Genomic DNA, 21250 nt, shown 5'->3' with positions numbered 1-21250 from the left:
AGTATCCAATCACAGGGAAAGGACTGCTTAGAGTCCTCCAAACATTCCAAATGAGACTAAGTCCTTCAAAGTGCACCACAAGATCCTATGCCCCAGCAAGAATTCTTTAGCGTCTACTGTCTGTTTCTGTATCCTCACTTTCTGAAAGCCATTCCTATGCTAAAAGACATGCCTGCCTAAAATCATCCTAAGTTGTTGGCTTCCCCCACACCTTCTTTGTTTGAAATCATTTTCCAGCTGTTGCAGCATACCATTGCCCAAGTTTTAGTATAGTTCTGTGTCTTCAAAACATCCCCACCAAAATTAAAAAAAAAAAAAACAAAACCAAAACCCACTAGCCCCCAAAAAACCAAACAAAAAAACCAACCCAGATGGAATTCAGATTATCAAATGTTACAAAACGCCCTTTCCCCAGTAAATGCTGAGAAATAAGTGCACTCAAACTTATTATCAAGACATGCTTCCCCATGTCAATAAAATTTGATTGATTTTTTTACTAGACCATTATGACTAGAAAAAATAGAAGGCATGCCTTTCTAGAAAGTACAGTTCTGTTTAAAAACACAGCTGAAAGCTTCAAATCTAATTGTAATTTTATCCTTGTCTGCATTACCTCCTAACTGCTGCACTGCTTTTTAAGAAACTATGAAAATATGTACCATGTAGGTAAATTAATAAAAGAAAATTAAAAATCACAGTATATTACATTCAGATTCAGTGAGAATATGAGTTTTCCCTCTTGTACAGGTATTTGCTGTAACACAAAGCAGCATTCAACCATTCCATCTCTTCTGTGATAAACATAAGGCTGTACGTTCATGTTCTCACTGTGGGTTTGATTCAAACTGCTCTGGGTTCAGAGCTGTCTGCAGGTAACCACCCTGGGCAGTCTACAGGCTGTTGCTCAATGGAGTGGTTTCTCTAGAGCAGAAGAGAGGGAGAGGGAGGGGGAAGTGAGAAAGGGAAGAAGCAAAGACAAAGACCTCTCATGGGTAGCAAATGTTAAGATAACGCTCTCGGAAAGTTTCTACAACCTTCTGAAGCAATCTGAAGAAACTTTAGTGTGTCCAGAAGTGCTGAGGGGCCAAGTAACCATGGCAGGCAGTGCTCACCAGCACCCCACCAGGGTCACCATAAAGCAAAGCCCAGCAGGCCAGGGTCATAACTTCAAGTAAGGCAACAGGAGGACAAGAACACTCCAGGCACACTTATCCTCTGCCTACCAGCACTGTTGCAGCACTGTACCTTTGAGAACACTGCCCTGGACACGCAGATGAAGGCAGGCAGCATCTATGGCTGGCAGGATCAAAGCCATTCCATTTAAATACTGAAATCCAAGTTAGATTTCCTGTGGTAACACCCAGACATGCTGTCTGAGCTTCCTGGAACCCCTCAGACCTTCAAATCACCCCACTGCAGCTAGATCCCTATCCTATCCTATCAATCTGAAATGCATATTATTGCCCTAAATGCCAGGGAGAAAAGGTATTCCTCTCACAGGAACCTCATTCATTAGCTGTAAATGATAGTGATTACAAAAGGCTAGTCAGGGAGTCTCATTCATACCAACCACACACAGCATGGACGATCATTTTACAAAGACACTTGTACAGCTTAAGCTGTTGTGTTTATTTCAGTATGTGAAGTGGTTAGTGCACAGCAGTAGTAAAATTAGACAAAGGCATTTCTTACAGGAAATTTCACCCCAAAGACCAGCTGTCACAAGTATGGTCAGAGACCATAATAGTTAGGGATGTCATATTCTTCTTGAGACATCTACAGATTACCCTTCTCTTTCCTCTTGCTTCCATCATGGCAGACTTTAGACAGAACTGGCATTAAAAGCCAGCCAATGGGCAGGACTGCATTGATTTCTACTTTTATCTTTCACATGTTTATCATTTGTTTGAATCTTTAGTATCCCTTTATCCATTTTCTTGTTGGAAGATTTGTAGTTTGTTGGGTTTGCATTTAGAGAAAAACAGTGAATAATACAAAGAAATCTCTTGGCTCCCTTCACACCAAGGGATGAGGTCATAGGGCTGTTGACAATTATTTTTAAACAATCAACCTTTCATTCAGTGATGTGATTGTGCACATTCACACAGCTTGATGAAATACAGACTTGCTCCTATCTAGAGCCTCAGGATTGCAGCCATGATATCAAGTTTTAATTTTCCAGGGCTGGAAACATTTTCTAACAATTTCACAGACCAAAAAGAGATGCCATCCTCCTTAGTACTTAATCCCCAAACTTGAACCATTATTTCCCAGCCCTCCTATGCTCTAAAAATGTGGCTTTTAACAGATGATTCATCAAAAATATATTTTTTCTAAATTCTTTTCATTGATGGTAAGCTTCAGTACTCTGATAATTTCTACAAGACAGCCTCTCCGGCTGCCTTTCCATTGCTCCCCCTTAGTCTCAGGAGCTCAGGCATCAGCTACAGTGACTTTCTGAGGCACTGCAGAGGGAAGGAGAGAGAAGGATGATTCATCTGTGTCTCCAACCAGATCTCTGAAGAGGAGCTTCAGCCTGAACATGAGCAAGAGAACAGTCATTTTAAAAACAAGAAACGTTCAACTCTGACTCCTTCAGCTGCTACTTGGGAGTCAAAAAAAAAGAAGTGGCAAACGAACAGAGTAACTGTCTGAGCTCCTCAAACACAGATTAAAGCAGCTACGTTGGGGGAGAAGTTGTGCCAAAATTGTTTGAGGTGTCCAAGATCCTGAAAGGGCTGTGTCTATCCAAGGAGTTAATAACACATCTTACACCTAGATTTTGGCATAGTCTCTGACACACCTGGCAAAGGAAGGTTTAGGAGTAGCTGAATGTTTAGGAGTGCATATGTTTGCTACTTCTATGCAACCCCAACAGTCCAAAAGAAGGAAGAGGCAAACAGGTGACTTCCAGGGTTTGTGATGTTTCTCAATTAGTAAGGGCAATTTCATAAAGAGTAGAACTAGCACAAAATCTCCAAAATCTCTTGTGCATTTCAAAATGTTTTCTTCACAGTTTTAAGGAGTTTCAAAACAAGGAAAAGTAAATCCACAATACTGCATGCTAATTGCCAGTAATTTTCCATGTTCTACCAAATCAGAAGGGAAAGGATATTCTACTTCACTGGTCCCTTCTAATTAGTGCATTATGATCCACAGGCTTCTCCATCAGTATCTCGTCTTCCTTTGTCCCAGGGAAAAGAAACTTTATACCTGGTTTCTCATGTGCTAAAGTTTGCACCAAAGGCATGATGTGAAACTACAGCTTCCAGTTTTAGGACAGTGCCATAGCGCACAAGCAGACAAATTTTCTTTATAATTCAGTCTGAATTTTTGGGCTGGAAATCTTTTCAGAAGTCTGAATGCCAGCAGCTACTTCCCAGGCCTGATAAAGCAGTGCCCACTACAGAATCTGTTCCTCCAGTACCATTGGTGGCCAGACCCCTCAGAGTGCAGGTGCAGAAAAGATCCTGTGGCTCCACACAAGAAGGAGCCCTGGAAATGCTGACACAGACACAGCCCAGTGCCCAGCACCTCCCACAGTGATCAGGAACAGGACCATGAGTGAGGCTGCTAAGCCTGGGTTTGGAACAAATTCCCAGGAACCTCCTGGAGACCTGGAACACATTCAGACCCAAAAAGTGCAAGAATAACTTGCTGCCATTTTGCAATGGGGATAAACTTCATAAAAACATTTTTTTTAACAACTACAAAAATTCAGGTTAGAAACACTGTTAAAAACAGGTTAAAAATTCACTGTTAAAAACAACAGAAATCCATATTCCTGCTTTGTACCCATGCTGTGTTCCTGCTAATACAGACAGATACTTCTACTTCAGATACTACTACTGAAAAAAAACTAACTGCTCTGGTACCTGAGAAGGATTTTGTTCAAGAAATATAATAAATCCCTAGTGTCTCTGCAAAGATGCAAAAGCCCATTCCTGAAAGTGTAAAAAGAAAAAAAAATTAAGATCATGATACACTGTTATATGGTTAAAAATTCCAACAGCATTTCAGGAATTAATGAAAAAAGTTTTCCTAACACTTCCACTCATTTCTTTTAACATTGGTAAGAAAAATCCATGCAGCATAAGATAGTGTAAATCCATTGAGACAAACATTCCCTGAGGTATGTACTGCATAATAGCTGTAGTGGAAGCTATGCCAGTAACTAATTAAACTTATGCCTCGGGCTTTAGTGATGTCAATTCATCTATTCCAAATTTATTCTGTTTTTAAAGAGCAAGTAGATAATTTTCTCCATGAATTCTATAATTTTTTAAAAATTAAAAATTCATTACTTAAGATCTTTTAAAGTAGAAATACACTGTGGTAAAAATGTGTTTGATATGATAGGCAGTGTACATATGAATGATACATATTTTAATAAACATGGTAAAATGCCCTTGTGAATCAGGCAGTTGGCCCATCCAGGAATGTGGAAACTCCTTTCTTCCTGACAAGAAATGAATGGGCACAGAAAGGAACTTTGCTCTTGGCAAAGGCAGCTTCTAAAAACTCCTACAGAAAACCAGGTGCTCATCCAAGATGCTCATTTTCACACTATATGAGGACTCTTACCTCAAGAGTTACAAGTTTTCATTACATTGAGGCATTTTTGGGCTTTACAAATCCTCAAGGTTGGGTTATTTGTGACAGTAAACTACAACAATAGTTACTCTTTCAATTTCAGTAGAACGGCTATAAAACTATGTAGAAATAGCTTCTGCAATAAACTTTTGCAGCCTTTAGCTCAACCTTGTTGTTTCTGTCAGCATCTTCTCATGAAAACTGGACAGTCAAGTCAGTTCTTCCCATGGTTCTTGTTACAAGATTTGCAAGAAGACAGCAAAATTATGACAGTACCTCTTCTTTTTAATTGCATCAGAATTCAGATTCAGTGTCTTCATAGCTATTGGTAAATTCCAATTGATGCAATTCTGCTTTAATGGGCAAAATAACTTCCATATTAGGCAGAAGTTCTAGTTCACCCTCAAGTTTCACAAAGCTAACAGAGCCCTCTGATCACACTTCTTGCATAATCATTTTAGGGACATTAGGTTCACACAAACATGTTATTTGAATCAGTCAAGTATTACCAAAAAGAAAAAAAAATGTATACCTGAAGCTCAAATCAGAAACATATTGTCATTAGCTGGCTTTGCTTTTGGCATGCTACTCTGAAAACACGACTACACGTTACTTCTCCTTGCTTCAGATCATGCTTGAATTTATGCAAACATTGTGTAAGTGGTCCAACTTCACAAAAAACGAAACTGCTGTTTGCCATCTGCACTGGTAGTGCTGCACTGCACAACATTAAGCTTTATTTAGCATTGTTTATGCTCAAAGTGTCCCCAAGCAGTATTGATGAGACTGGTTAAGTGCTGGTGTCAGAGAAGCCACAACAGCAGCCATTAACGAGCTTACAGAAGTTCAGAGTGCATGTTCCTCTTGAAGGTTCAGCCCTGTTTTACTGTGAGCAAATATTAGAGGTGTCACTAAGTTTTACAGGCATAGGGATGTAAATGCATGAACAATTTTAAATAATGTGGTCATTAATTAGATATTAACCAGGTATTCAGGAGAAAGAAAGGTTCATGCAGGTGTTCAGCTCTTAACATGCTGAGTACTAACAGCCCTAAGGCCTGAAGTTATTATAATCAGCTGCAGAAGGAAGACATGCTGAGCTGCTCTAGCAGGAATTCATCAGCATGAACAAGCACTGCCTCCTGTACATTCCAGGGTACTGTTTGCAGAGATCCCAAACATAAGAAATCACAGCTGATGGTAATCTTTAGATGCAGCCAAGAAAGATGGTCTAAATACCACTTGCCACCAAGAGAAAAAGAGACTTCAGCATGACACTCAGCATGACAAAGGTAATAGATGCAAGGGCTACCTTCTGCCTCCTAACCTTAATACAACAAAGCAAATCTACCTGATTCAACTTCTAAGATTTTGTCCTTAGACAATTAGAATTATTTCTTATTAATATCATTAAAAGAGTGAGGTTTCAAGAAAGAAAAAGACAATAAACCAGCTCCTTAGGGGTGTAATTTTAAGCGACAACACTGGTCCATGCAGTTTGCAGTTTTTTTTGCTTTTCCTTAGAGACTGTGAAAAAACTCATAGTATGGTTTGGAGATAGATAAGACACACACACATGTGCGAAATCAAATATTAAAATATTCAAACAGCAGTGTAAATTGAAGAATATGCACTTTATGATTAGCAATAGGCAGCGCAATCCAAAGGGAGCCATAAATTAGACCACATGAGCTTTGGACCAAATCCATGAAGGTAACACTGCAAACAACCAATAAGGAAAGATTTCATAAAACAAAGATATGTAAAGTAACTGCTGGTGAGTATCTGTCAAAAGTGAATCCCCCCCAAAAAAAGAAAATCAAATAAATTGATTTTGATTACACAGCTTAGTGCAGTTTTAACGGAGGCTAATTGGGAAGATTCAATATAAAGACACCATGGCAAATTTGAAAACAAAAGATGAAAATTTATTACAAACACAGATGTCTGTTTTTGCCAGTACACAGTGTCACTGGATTTTTAAATCCAAGAACTCATCACTGCTTGTATTAAACCTTGGTAATCTCAGTACAAATAGACTGAGGGCCTTATGGGGTGACTCCCAGTTCTGGTCCACCTTGGGGCTCCAGTTCTTAACTTCTCATGAATTCCATCAACTTTTACTTGTCTTGTCCCTCATCTTTATACCAAACCTCTGTGAAACAGGTGCAGTAGAGATGCTTACAGACAGTGTTTATGATCTGCAGAGAAAGCCATGGGGGATGCTTAGCAGTAGGGTGATAACTGAGGAAGAAAATGGAAGAAAACAACACCTAAAAAAAGAAAAACAAACAACCCAAAAAACCCAAACCCAAAAACCCAGAAGGAAACACAGCAGAGCTGGTATGATGCACTTGAACATTATTCTGCATTTCCTCCAGTGCACTTTCATCTTAGTGTTGTCTGGGGTTTTTTTTAACTACATTTGCATTTTCAACACACTACCCTGGGTCACAGTGCCCTATTCAAGCCTTTTAACCCCAACCCACAGCTTCACTCCCTTTCAATCATCCTTCTTAAAGTCAGACCATGTTAGCAATTCAACAGAAGTTTTTACTCTGGACACTGTTCTTTTCCATCCTTTTATTTCTTTATTTTTATCTGTTTTAACAGAGGTAATGAGTTTAAACTCTTCAGAATAGCAAACATGGCCCAGCCATTACAATCTTCTCCCTTAACTGCTTTATCATAATTTCACTGTTCCTCTATTTTCCTAAATTAAGCCTAATATCAACCTAATACCAGTTTCTCACAAGTTTGTCCTAGAGAGGCAAATATTCTATTTTAAAAAGTATTTTAGATAATTTTTTATCCTGGCTTGCCTCTGCCAAGTGTTAGTGAACTCAGGCATAAAATTCTACTGCAAGATTTTGTGCTTTTTGTACTTCTCTCACACAGGTACAATGTGTTTAGAATATGCCTGCTGAAAAGAATTTTTACTTCAAGACAGAATGGGCTGCTCAAACACCCTGTTCTGAAAACATCCTGTTCATACAAAGCTTCTGTCTTAGCAGAGCCCTCCATGAATGACAGAAGAGGAGTGTGATTCATTTGGCAGCTAAATTATTTAAATAGTTCCACAATGGCCCCATATACATCACAACTTCTTTTTTTTTCACAATAATTTTTCTTTTCCTTTTCACTCAATCATTTTTTCTCTGAATTATTAAACCCTTCTTTCCCCCTCTGTGCAGTTTGGGAATTCTATGGCTGTAAGAACTCATAAGAGAAGGTTATATTTAGCAGTAAAAGAAAGGGTTGTAAGGAAAACATGGCTCTACAGAAATGTGAAATGGGTTTTTCACTTACTTTCAGGTAAGTGAATAACCCAACACTCATTCCACGTACAACTTCTTCAACAAAACTCATCCCAGTCAGCATCCTGCTTTACCAGACAGCACACAGGTGGTTCTCTGGTGGACAGATAAAATCCACAAATTAACACACACTCTTACCCACAGGCAAGCTAGAAAAAAGCCATTTTGGAGAAAAGGCCAAGCTGTATGTGTAACAGCTAAGGAGAGAAAAGCAATCACGATGACATGAAAAAATTCAAACCAATCATTAGTGTACAGCTCAAGAAGCCCCCAGTTTTATCATGAGAGGAGTTTCAGAGACAGTTTAAGCAATTCTGAGTAGCTAGAGAAAGATATTAAAAATTGCTGTTATTTTCAGAAGACCCCACAGACTTTGCTTCTCTTGTAGTTTTGAGTCAATTTGACAAATACAGGCCCATGAATTGCTTCACAGATTACTGAAAATGATAGAAAAAACTATTAAATGGATAATGGATGAGTCAAACTCAATATAGGGTGCAATACTGAAGTTTAATCTGGGTTCCTATGTATCACTCTGTCATGTCATGTCTATCCAGCCTGCACTGTGAAGAAAACACAGAGAAGTGCTGATTGTACTCTCAGGAGAACGAAAACCTACCTTACCACACTTTCTCAAGCACAGTAAAGACAAGGACAAAGAGCAAACAGATTTGATTAAATACCATGGGGGAAAAACCAAAAAGTCACCTTAACTCACAAGATGAGGAGAAAGTATAAAAGGAACATTTCTAACCATGAGAGCAAAGAGATTCTTGAGCAGCATTTGCTGGGCACAGCAACAACCCAATGAATCTTCATAAATGTGAAACATGGAGCCTACAAGAGTAAGGGGAGGTCTAAGAGATGTTTTCCGAACTCATCCCATGCCCTTGCTCTCCCATTCCTACACCAACCCATACAAAGACACACACACGTTAAGCAGTTACCTCACCCCTCACCTCTCTGAGTAATTTGAAGATATTCAGAGTAGCATCTTCATTAATATTCTGATATTTTTATTCCTCTGTTTGCAAGTTTTCTCAGCAGTGACCTTTAACTACTCTTCTGCCCCCAGACTATTTTACATCAGACAAGACCTGAATTTGTACTGCTGCCTTTCACAAAATATGGATGCTCTCTGTAGATGCCTACTTTCATGAATGGTTACTTATGACTTATAATAAATTAACAACTCACCTCTTCACAGTTAAAGGTCACTTCAGAAATTGTGGCATATGGGAGAAATAATGAGGGAGGAAAAGGGATGCACATTAAAGTATAGCCTGAAGAAAGCTAGATTTTGTTTAAAAAAAATCAAGTAGAGGCACAGTTCACTCAGCCCATTCAAATGCTTTAAGAATCATAATGTCATAATGTTACTAAAACCTCCTTCTTCATTCTTGGCAAACGTGCATGTGTGTGTGTAGGCATATTTTTAATTGCAGTGTGAAAAATGTTGCTCATTGAAAGAAAAAGCATGTAGTTATAATTAGAAGTGGAAACTATAACCAACACTTAACTTGATTATACAGAAAAAGCATTGCTTACTGACAAGATAGAGCCTCTAGGTGTCTTGTACTTCTACTAACTCTCTGTTCACTGCTCCATAGCTGAGTGATCCCTACTGAGCCGAAGTACTGTGATCCAACTAATTGCTTTTACAGGCTGACAGAATGGCCAAGGCAGGAAGGCAGCTCTGCAGATTGCTCAGACCAACCCACTGGCTCAGAGCAGGGTCCGTGAGAGCAGGATACTCAAGGCTGTGTTCAGCTGGCTGTTAATTACATTCAAGGATGAAGGCTCCACAATATCCTTGGACAACCTGTTCCAGTGGTTGGTCAACCTCAAACATTTTCTCTTATGTTTAAAAGATTTTCCTGTATTTCAATTCATAGGCACTGTCTACTGCCAGGAGGACTCTGGCTCCACTTTCTGTACTCCAACACATCACGTATTCAGACATTCAATAAGATCAGCCTGAGCCTTCTCTGCTCCAGACTGAACAGTCCCATCTCTTTCAGACTCTCCCCACATGTCACAGGCTCCAGTCCCTCAACCACCTTCATGGCCCTGCACAGGACTCACTCCACTCTCTCCATCTCTTTCTTGCACCTGAGAACCCACAACTGGACACACAACTCCAAAGGTGCCTCACCAGCAAGGAGAAGGGGAGAAGCATCCTCCTGCTCACAGCACTCTGCCTAAAGCAGCCCAGGGAGCCAGCAGCTGCCCCTGCCACAAGCACACGCTGCTGCCTCATGCTCTGCTTCATGTCCACCAGGATCCCTGGGCCCTGCTCCACAAAGCTGCTTCCACACACCCAGGCACAGCCTCTCCTCCTGCCTGGGGTTATTCCTCTCCAGCTGCAGCACTTGCCATTTCCCTCTGCTCATGAGCATCCTCCCAGCCCCTTTCTCCAGCCTCCTGAGGCCTCTACACCTGGCAGCACAACCCTCTGGGGACTCAAACACTCGCTGGTTTTGCAGCACCTTGCTCAGGCTCCTCTCTGCCCTGTCCTCCTGCTCACTGGTGCACACACGGAGCAGCATCAGCCCCATTTCCCACCCCTGAGGCACCACTGCCAGGAACCAGCCTGCAGCTGGAGCTCCTGCTGCCCTTTGGGTCTGGCATTTCACACAGGTTTTCCCACTCCCTTGTACTGCACCTCATCAGTTTGGCAAGTTATGGCAAACAGTGACAAAAGCTTTGCTGGAGACAACACAAACAACATTCACTCCACCAAGTCAGTGATCTTATGGTAAAGACTAACAGATTGTTCAGACAACACTTCCCTTTCACAAATCCACACTGACTACTCCCAACTGGCTTCTTGTCCTTCATATGTTTGGAGATGGCCTCCAGGAGGTAAACATGAAGCTCAAGTTCCCCAAATTCTTCTTCTTTTTCTTCTTGAAAAGATTATCGACTTCTGCTTTCTGCTATTCCCCAGGAGCCTTCCCCAAGGTTCTTTCTAAGAAAATCAATTTTCTGTCTCAATTTAGTCTCCTCTGAGATTTTCTTCTGGATGAGGCATTATAGCAGATCTGTCTACATTATCTTTATGATGTATGAATGAAAATAACACTTGTTTTTCTGATATCAGGCTGAGTTGCAGGATGATAGAGAAAGCTTTAGAATGCTTTATATTGTGGAAGCAAATATGACCTAGAGTTACTGAATGACATTTCACACCATAAAATAGGTTTCCCAAACCCAAAGCACTGCAAATAACGTTATCTATACTTTTGAAGTCAATCGTAATGAAGACCAATCATTTATGTGAGCTCAAGGATAAGAAATGAAGTAAGATATAACTTTTCAAGCAATTCTAATACTCATTGTTACACAGACATGATTAACTGGAACACCACCTTTGAGATTAAAATGTAATTTTTAGAACATATATACAACCTGGAAGCTACAATTTAAAATAATGACCATATATTATATAAATAAAGCATCCAGCTTGCCTGTGGGGATCTATTAGACCACTGCTTTTTCAGAGATGCCTGAATTCACATGGTTTGTCCTGTGCCCATTTTTCAATGTTTTTCCTATTTATTTCCTGATCAAACTTGTGCTTCTTCAAGCTTTGCTTAGTCACACCATCATTACCACTTGCATGGAAGCAACCTAACGCAGTACAAGCTGTACAGCTTTTCTCTCTGCACACAAGGTTTTGTGCACCCAGCAGAGAGCAGCTTGCAAGGCAACAACCACTGAACTCAACTTTGGTTTTGTGCTAGCATAGCTATGGTTTCTGCAGCGCACAAAAATGCTTCATTAACATTTCAAACAATGTCATTTGGTACCTTAGCTGCATTTCCTGTGATGATCTGTACAGTGAAGTTAGCTTACTATGTGTTTATCTTAAAGAAGCTTTTCCTGATATCCTGTAGGTATCCTTCTCACTTAAAAAAATACTAGAGAAACTGCTCAATCACTCCTTTCTAGTTGTCTCATGTGCTAACAGTTGAATACAAAACCAGAAGTTAATGCTAAAGTTTTATGAAAAAGCAGTACATATTTGGATATTAAATGCTGTCCAAGTATCTTGCACAGCTTCCACAGCTGTCATTATTCATTCTAACCCTTTCACATGAGAATAAAATTTGAATATTAACTACTGCCTTCCAGTCACAGAATTCAAACATTAAACTTCTTTCTTTCAAGAGAGGCAGTTAATGACTGTATCCAAGAGCAGGTACATATAACTGAGAGGCAGAGCTGTAAATTCCTGAGAGGAAGAAAAAGAAAGATACAAAAGGAGAAAGGAAAAAAAAAAAAAGAAGGAAAAGACTACAATGCAACAATGTGCTATATATGTTAAACAACCAAAGTGGAATTTCCTCAGATGGTACCTATTGGCACACTTCTGCCATCACAGCTGAAGCAGGAAGACTAGGAGGCAATTAGCAATTGAACCAAAGCCCCTGCCACTGACTTAAGGTAGCAGAACTGGTTTAGCTGATTGAGCTTTCACTGGTACAGCCTGTTTGCTTGGCATACAGGGTTTTACTAGATGGCCCTGGAGCAGAACTTTGCTGTAGAGTTGCTGCATAGCAGAAGCTCCCTGGCAATACTTCACACTAACACCCTTATAACCATGAAAGAACACCAGAGGAGGAGGTGCAAGTTCTTATCACTGCTCACCCATAATGTTCACAAAGAACAATTTGGTTTTGCATTATCTTACAATTTTTGCTCCTCATCAAAAGGCACACCCATTCAGAAAAAAAAAAAAAAGAAGAATATTTCAAGTGGTCACTGTTAACACCAAAAAAATCAAGGACCTTTGTTAGTGTTACCAAAGGATCCTTGCCAACAATTATGTTGGCATAATTTTTTTTGCACACCTAGAAAGGGACTTGTAGTTAATCACTCTGTACTGTCACTGAATCATTATATGTGACATCTTTTCACAAGTCCTGTTTACATGCATTTCCCTGAGAGCAGCAGGAATACAAAATCTTACTACTTTGAGATGAAGTTCAATAAAATGACAGTGTCACTATAATGGTAACACAATAGTAAAAATGCCATTTCAAGTTCACCTCTCCCCCTGCTACTCTGCATCATGCTCCAGTGATGCAAACTTCCCTTTTCTCTCAAGCAGTCTAACCAGCTAATATTAATTGGCTTTAACTAAAAACAATTGCCTGTAGCCAGTATTTATCTTTCATTTCATTGCTTGTTGCCAGATCTGATGAGGGGATACTGAGTGTGGGAGCCAAGTCAATTTTTCCAACAACGCAATCTAGTAAGAGATAGTAATTTAGCCTCTCCCTGTAAATCCTGTTTTCACTTTATGAATGTCTGAAAACATCAGTAGAAAACAAATACATCTGTTAGCACTCATTAGCAAATGCTGGTGCTGCTGGTTCTCAAAACTCAAATCCCATCACCCTGTCTGTCCTTCCAGATACATTCTTCAGTGGTAGGACTCGAGAATCTCATTTTAGTATAGACAGGCTCAAAAGCATGGCTGAGAAAGCCTCCACTAATACAACAGTCTTCAAATAAAAACCCCTCTCTAACACAGCTGTAATTAATATTTTCTCTCATTCTTTACAGTGCTCAGTGTCATGGAGCTGCGATTTGACAGCTGAAGGGCATGGTGCAGAGATTGGAGAGGCAGATTACCTTACAGGTTACATTACAAGTAACTCCAGGCATGAGCAAGGAAGCCCTGAAGGAGTTCTTCAGCCCTGAACTTGTGTGCCCAGTTTCAGCTTCATGAGAAAATAAAACCCACACAGAAGCTGTGGGGTGGGAAAGTGGGAAGAGAAGCGCAGCTTCTAATGGAAACACGTGAGCCTGAAAGAAAACTTACTGGGAGTACAGTGTACTCAGCTTAAAGAGACCAAACAAAAACTACCCTTTTTTAAATATCTGAATGTTCACTAAGGAAACAATGCAATGGTAAAAATCCCAGCAAAAAGAAATGGGGTCAATATTGCAGTGTCACTGCAAGTGTCACCAGGGTTCAGAAGGGCGAGCAACACATGCTATTTCCTTGTGCAAACTCATATAGAAAAAAACCCCATCCTTATACAATTGCTTAGTGGAGTAAAAAAGGTTGAATTAATGGATACCAGAGGATACATTTTCTTTCTTTATTTTGTATAAAAAAACTCCCTTGAAAAAAACCAATTTCCTGTGCCTTAACTTGTATATTGTGGTTTTAGACCCAGTGTTTATTTCTGCATACAATACACATACCTCATGCATGCCTACTGCATGGACACACACACACACACACACATATATATATATATATATGGACTTCAGAAAACACCTGGAAAGGGACTACAGTTTGAGAAAGAGCTTTTATTTTACAGTTTAATGAGCCATTCTCCTCCCTCCGCTTTCTCAACATTTTCCTCTGATGTCCACCAGTTTGACTAGTCTCTAAAAAATTTTCACATTGACAGGCTGCAGAAGTTCAAGCAATCTAGTAAAAACACGTGGGCTAACAATACACAAATTAGTAAGTTTTCTGTGCAGAACCACAGAGCAATTAAGAATCATGAAATGCAGTGCTCAGTCCCACAAGCACTGTTGTGTCCTTGTCATCCTATCAACTTCAGTGAACCATTGAAAGGTTTCAAAGTACTTTTTTTTTGTTTCTGCAGGAAAAAATCCAGTGATATTTCACAGTGTGATAATTCAAATCCTAATTCCTTCCATGATTTTACTTTAAACTCAGCATTCTGTACTTTTACAAAACATCAGCAATAAACCAGTTTTTTTGCTCTTGAATTAACTATCACTACTTGTGACAATCTGTTTGTGAGAGCTAATAATCAAGGATGTGAGTTCAATCCCCATACAGGCCATTCACTGAGGAGTTGGACTTCATGACCCTTGTGGGTCCCTTCCAACTTGGAATATTCTGTGATTCTGTAATCTGTGAACTCAAGTTCACAACTGCAGGCCTTCAGGTTCTCTCAGTGGGAAAATACAGAGTCAGAGTCAAAGAAAGGTAAATACAGCAAGTGCCCCACATAGCATTACAATCAACTGAAGGTCGCAAGATTCATAAGTTGTGTGGGAAAAAAAGTAAAAACCTGAGCATATGTCCTTCTTCAGAACATCACATTTCAGGTAATTTTACTTATAAGTGGTTTATTTCGTGAAATAAATTATATAGCAACTATTCAACTAAGTTTTAGAATTAGACTCCTATAAAACAAAAGAGAAGAATTCAAAATTTTGTTGAAAGCTACATCGAGACATACATGCAGATTTTTGGCGGGTGAATTTCAGCTAATTTTTATTCAAGACAGGTAATGTGGTAGCTCTGAATTACAGATATTTTCCATCCATATTTCTTTAATTCAATTCTGGAAGGAGAATAACTCAGGTTAACTTAGAGGGACTTTTAAAGGAGAAATTACATTTTGATAGTACAATAAAATTGAGCCATGGTACACTGAGGAAGTATAAAGCAAACATGAAGATTTGCATCTTATTTTCTTCTACCCCTAATTATTAGGCATTCATTGGGCCAGTGATTTGGCAATGGTTGATGACAGTGTAAGGACCATACCTCTAAAGTGCCATGCAGACAACATGACAGCACCATGCACTAGGACAGGCACTCTGCTCACCTGCTGGCAAGGTCCTGGGGCACCAGAATTAGGAAACTTGGGGTGAGGGAACAAAAATGAAAAGATCACTCAAGCAATCAAAAAGCTGATAAACAAGTTGGCAAAAGCAAAGCTGAATGATGAAATGCTCTCGGCTCCAAATAGGAAGAGAATAATTTTCAGCCAAAAGTATTAAAAGAGATTTTCATTTGGTTTGTGTTATCAATTAATAGGAAAATACTGACAGATAAATCAGGCAGCCTAAACACACCAAAGAATGTTCAAAAGGGAAACCAAGGCTTAGCTAAGCTGGTTGTAAGGAACCAGCCAAAATAATGGCAGTAGTTTCCATGCTGAAGCAGTCATGAAAATTAAGAAAGAAGCTTCTGTTTTGAGACAGTATCTGTTAGAAGGGTGTTTTTAATCAGGGCTTTTGATAATACTGGCTCATTGCCTCTGGGAAGGCAAATGCAGGCTCTCTGGAAGAACAAGAACTAACTCAGTCTTTCAAAAGGTGCAATGAGTCCTCACGAAGCAGGAAATGTTTGTGAAGCACCAGATACAATCCCTCAGCACCTTGCACATTCTTGAATGGCTTGCAATGCATTTATTTCTCTCAAAATTCCCATTTAAAAAAAGAATTCAATAAAAGCAAAATTCATTACCACCTTCTGTAAAAATGAAAGGTTTGCCTTGTTCCTTCTCCCTGGGTGGGAAATAGCAGTGTTATTTTTTAAAATGTATGCTCTACTTGTTTTCCTTCCATCCCTCACCACCTCCTGTCACGACCACTGGCACTAAGTATCCATCACTGAAGTCTGAAGTCAGAGTGAGTAAATAACCCATCCTATTTCATGATGGTCGTTTACCTGCACCTTTGACTTTTTCCATGGTAACTGAATAATTAGAGTGCCTATATATAAACAATGATATATTTTATTTGGCTGTAATAAAGCCAAAAAATCAGGATTAAGAGGCTCATATACACTTGGCTCTTTCCAGCACTGAAGAGAACAACATGTTCTGCTCATAAACCTAAACTGCTCTAATATACTCTGTCATATTATAATTTTCACTAACAGTGCCAGTGAAATTCTAGTACAGTACGTAATTAGGTGACAGCAGGAAATGGCAGACCCTTTAAGAACTGTCTTCACCATCAGCTTCCCAAACAGTTCCCAAAAGATTCTAAGAGGAAATTGCAGTACTTACAGGAACAGAATACAGATACCTAATTAGTCAAACACCACTTTCAACAGCAAATAGTGCAAGTAGTTTGTCATTCCAGTTGATATTCACTTTATAAAAACATGAAAACTGTTACATGGTCTACACATGGTACTTCAGAAAAAAAAAGCACTTCTGTACATAAAAGTAAACTTTAAATACAACAACAAAAAATCTAAATAAATTAAAAATCAACACCACTAAACAAATCTCACATACACACACATATTTACTGTTAATAAATCACAGTGTCTGATCAGAACTAGAGTATCACTAAGTCATGTCAGCAGCAGTTATAGCAGCAATCTCTGATTGCTTTATTTTTTTTTTCCTACATGTCCCTGTTGCTCTCATCTTCATTCTTTCTTACTGTTACTGTTAACTCTTAAGTAATACAAACTAAAAGACAATCAGTAGATGAAGTCTGGATACAGGCTGTATTGTTCTATGTAAATGGACTATTTGGCAGACTAAGGCTGAAGCACAACCTTTCACCATCATTATGATTATTAAATGCTCTAGATACACAGGCTTTCAGAATACTCTTTCTCTTATACCCTTTTTTTTTGCAAACAAATATTAAAACCATAAAAATCAGAAAATATTTCCTAAAACTTGATTCTCAAACTTAAGGGAAACCATCTGAGGGCTTTGTAATTAAACTGCAAAGAAAGTGGAAGTATCGACAAGTATTCTCACCTTAGCTTCAAACAGCAGTGAGACTGAACTGCAATTCAATTTCTAGGAGCTTGTGTTTTAAGAATTTTAATGAGGCTTTTGGCCCTGTCAAAAAATCAGACACACAGCTGTACTCTCTTCAAATCCAAAACTGTAGAAGTATGTTTTGCAAGACATTTGTATGCAAATGCTGCTAAGAGCCTCTACAGATTCTACCTACAGAGAAGAGTTTCTCACAGCAGCCTCCTCCAACAGAAAAACAATTGCCAGGCCAAGCGTGAAAATGAATCAGACCAAAATACATGGATTACTAACATATCCACCCACACACAATCTACAGAGAAAATAAAAACATCCGGAGCTTGTAAGGTTGCCAGAGGGGGGAAAAAAAAAGAAAAGAAAACTGATTTCAGGGAAGACACAATATAAGTTTATACTTTTTTTATACCTTCTCTTTGCCTCAGAAGCTTTTAGGACTAGGTTGGAGAAATGCTGTGAACCATCTAATCCTGCCAATTCTATAAATCCTTATGACTACTTTAAGAGGCCATTGCCAAAACCACATTGAATTCTTTGTGTAACACACACTTCAAATAATAATATATAACTAAGTTCTGAATAAATTTAAGCTACCTTAAAGAATTATTATATTATAGGTCCAAAGCAATTGTATATTTGAAAAGATGACTTCTAGATGGCACACTGGGCTCTTGTTTCAATCTCTGATCAGATTATCCTCATGGCTTAAAGCTTCAGGAAGGAAAGAAAGAAAAATAGTATTTGTTTCCCTTTTAGCTCAAATTAGAGTTTTTGCAATTTACAATTTAAACAACAGCTTTTTTTAAACTGGATTGCTGTACTAAGGTTTTCTTAAGACTACAAAAACCAACCTGAGCAAGAAGAGGAAACAATTGAATCTCCTTTGTATATTAATTGATACTACCTTACATTAACTCTATCAGCAAAGCAGTATAATGTATATTTAAATAAGAATGGTTTTAGACCTCAGCAATTACATTGCATAAAGAATGAAAACCAATAAATTTTGCTTTCAAATTCATGAATCTCATAAAATCACAGAATGGTTAGACGATGGAAGGGACCTTAAAGATCATTTAACTCAACTCCCCCTGCCATGGGAGGAGCTGGATCCATGGCAGAATTTCTCTCAGTCCTATCAGTATATAATTACAAGTAAGCCACTGTGTTTTCAGAAGGTTACTTTTTGCAATATAATGCACTAGTCACTAACAACAAGTAAACACCTCAAACACTGAAGCTTCACATTACTGTGTGCTCACTAAACAACTGCTGCACGTACTCTTACTTTCACATACTTAATGAAATTCCCACACAACATCCAACAGCTGACAGACCCAAACCGTCACCATTTATCCTCTTTTCCACACCACCACACTCCCCTGAGTAACCCCTCCCTTCAAAGCCTGCCATCAAAAGGACAGGACAGCCAGATCCACGCTGGCTCCCATGATAAACATACGGGGTCCATGCTGCTGACTGCGCCGAGCGCGCTTCCATCCAGCTGGGAACAGCACCAGTTCCCTGAGACAGGAATGGGAAACAGCCTCCCTCACTGCCAGGGACTTTCAGATCACTTCCAGGCCAAACACCCAGGGCAGGTGCCTCACTGGAGCTCCCTCACCTCCTCTGAATGCAGATGAACAGGTTGAGGTGTGACATCGTTTGTCATCATGCCTTGGGCATCCAGGACAGCCCCGAGTGCTGTCACTGCTCTGTGCTCAATTCCCTTAGAGGAGTCAGCACAGCCAAGTCACAGATTATTGACTGGCACAAGACAATCTTGGTCAATCTGTGTCTTTGTCGGCAGATGGGCTGGAAAAGGGGAGAAAATTTTGTTTGACTAGTTTTGCTTTCACCATTTTAAAACCAATAACAAATAATTACAGCCTGTGATGGTACTTTTCTCCTCATAAAATCTTGATTGCTGTTGACAGGAACAAAACCTCAGAGACAACATTTTCACATGATTATATTATCTTTCATTTCACCATAAGTATAACAAGTTTAATGGTCATACCCAAAACTTGGAATAAGAAGCTAGTACTCCTGACTTATTCAGTTAGGATCCCACGATCTGAACAATTCCTGAAAACAAATATGTAGACAGTACTCTAAGATTTCCAAAAGCAACAATAGAAAAAGCTCATTAATTGAGCTGCAAATTCCTGCCAAGTGTGCAAAAAGGAAAAAAAAAAGAAAAAAAAAAGAAAAAAAAAACAGAAAAAAAAAACCCTGAACACCAAAAAACCAAATCAAAAGTACTCCAGCATAAAAATTCACTGATCCATAAAGCAAGCTATCTTTTTAGTTACCTACAGAAATAATTTCCCTAGTCTGCATATAACCTCAGTGCCTCTGCTAATGCCACAACTTTCCCAGATTCATGGAATATTCTGAGTTGGAAGGGACCCACAAGGATCAAGTCTAACTCTTAAGTGAATGGCCTGAACTCATGACAAGTGGCTACTGAGGCAAAGCTGACCCAGACATCACTTCACTGACAGCACTCAGACTGCTGAGGAGGGCAGTGAAGGCCCTAAGAACCTACAAACCCCAGAGCAGAGGCAGGAAGTCACAGAGGTGCCAGAGATTGCAAAAGGCTGTGGCAAAGCAGCAGGGAAGGAGAGCAGGAGTTGGTCAGTTCTCTGCCCTGATGGGTACCAAGCAGAACCAAACTGTTCTCAGACATGGGAAATATTCTCTTTTCCTGCCCAGGAGACAAACCTCAGCTGCAAAGGGCCCCTGCATGTGCACAGGAACTTTTATGTTTTCTGAAAAGTTTTATGGAAGCACGAACAGAGATAGGTAGGGATGTGTAACAAGCACAAGGTTCTTGGCAAGAAATCACTCACAGTCCCTCCACAACCTCTGGCTGGTTGTGATAGAAACAAAGAAACAAAGAAAATTAAATAATAAGCAACAGATAAATATCCACACCATGATTCAGCATGAACATCTTTGACATCCTACAACTAATGTGCACTATTTAAAGATTGTATTCTGCTTGCATAACAAGAAATCCAGATTGCTTTTCTGACCCGAGGCAGCAGTACAGTCACACAAATCCCTGCCCCATTTCACTGATTCTAAAACACAAGCTATACACCGGAATTTCAAAACCAACTACACTACCCCTCCTGCTTAAGATAAATTTACCTCTCCAACTTTGCTAGTCATATCGGCAAGTCCTCTGGAGTACAGAGAAGCTTTCGTGCTGTTACATGCAGCAGATTCAGTTTAATGCTATTCAATCCCACATAGAATTGACTTTGAAAATTAAAGCCAGCAAGCATGGCTCTGCACCAGTTTCCTGCTTTCTACATCCTCATCCGCCATCAGCAAAATCTATCTGTCTCAGACTCCGTCACTTACAAACACAGTTTTACACTGCAGAGCACCGATTTCAAGTTGAAGTTTTCAAGCTAGAAAGACATTGAAAACCAACTTTATATCATATAAATGAACAACACTGCAATCACACCTGATACCTCCTCTTTGTCAGCTGCAAAACTGAGAATTAAAACAGACCAGGAACGGTACATAATTCTCCATTCATACTTCTATTTCTCTGCCTGAAAATTTGAAAGAAAACAGAAGGCAACAACCAGATACACTTTCGTACATTTCTTACGATACATTCAGCATTATCTCTAAGAAAAGTAGGCATCTTCAAGTGTTGACAAGGTAAGTTAGATCTTGAAGAAAGACCAAAGATTTTTCTCATATTTAAACAAACTTCTTCCTCAAAATCTTCCGAGTGGCCATAGCCGCAGACTACTAGGCAATGAGAAAAGAAACAGA

The 21250-nt window shown here is 39.3% G+C and overlaps 1 protein-coding gene across 5 annotated transcripts in view; it reads right to left on the bottom strand.

Annotated features, from left to right (window-relative positions):
- Window positions 1-21250, bottom strand: part of SH3KBP1 (SH3 domain containing kinase binding protein 1) — a 210901-nt gene that overhangs the window by 162106 nt on the left and 27545 nt on the right. The gene's annotated exons all lie outside the window — the stretch shown is intronic.

Source organism: Passer domesticus, chromosome 2, assembly GCF_036417665.1.
Source record: "Passer domesticus isolate bPasDom1 chromosome 2, bPasDom1.hap1, whole genome shotgun sequence".
NCBI lineage: Eukaryota > Metazoa > Chordata > Aves > Passeriformes > Passeridae > Passer > Passer domesticus.
This window is presented reverse-complemented; position numbering and strand designations above follow the sequence as displayed.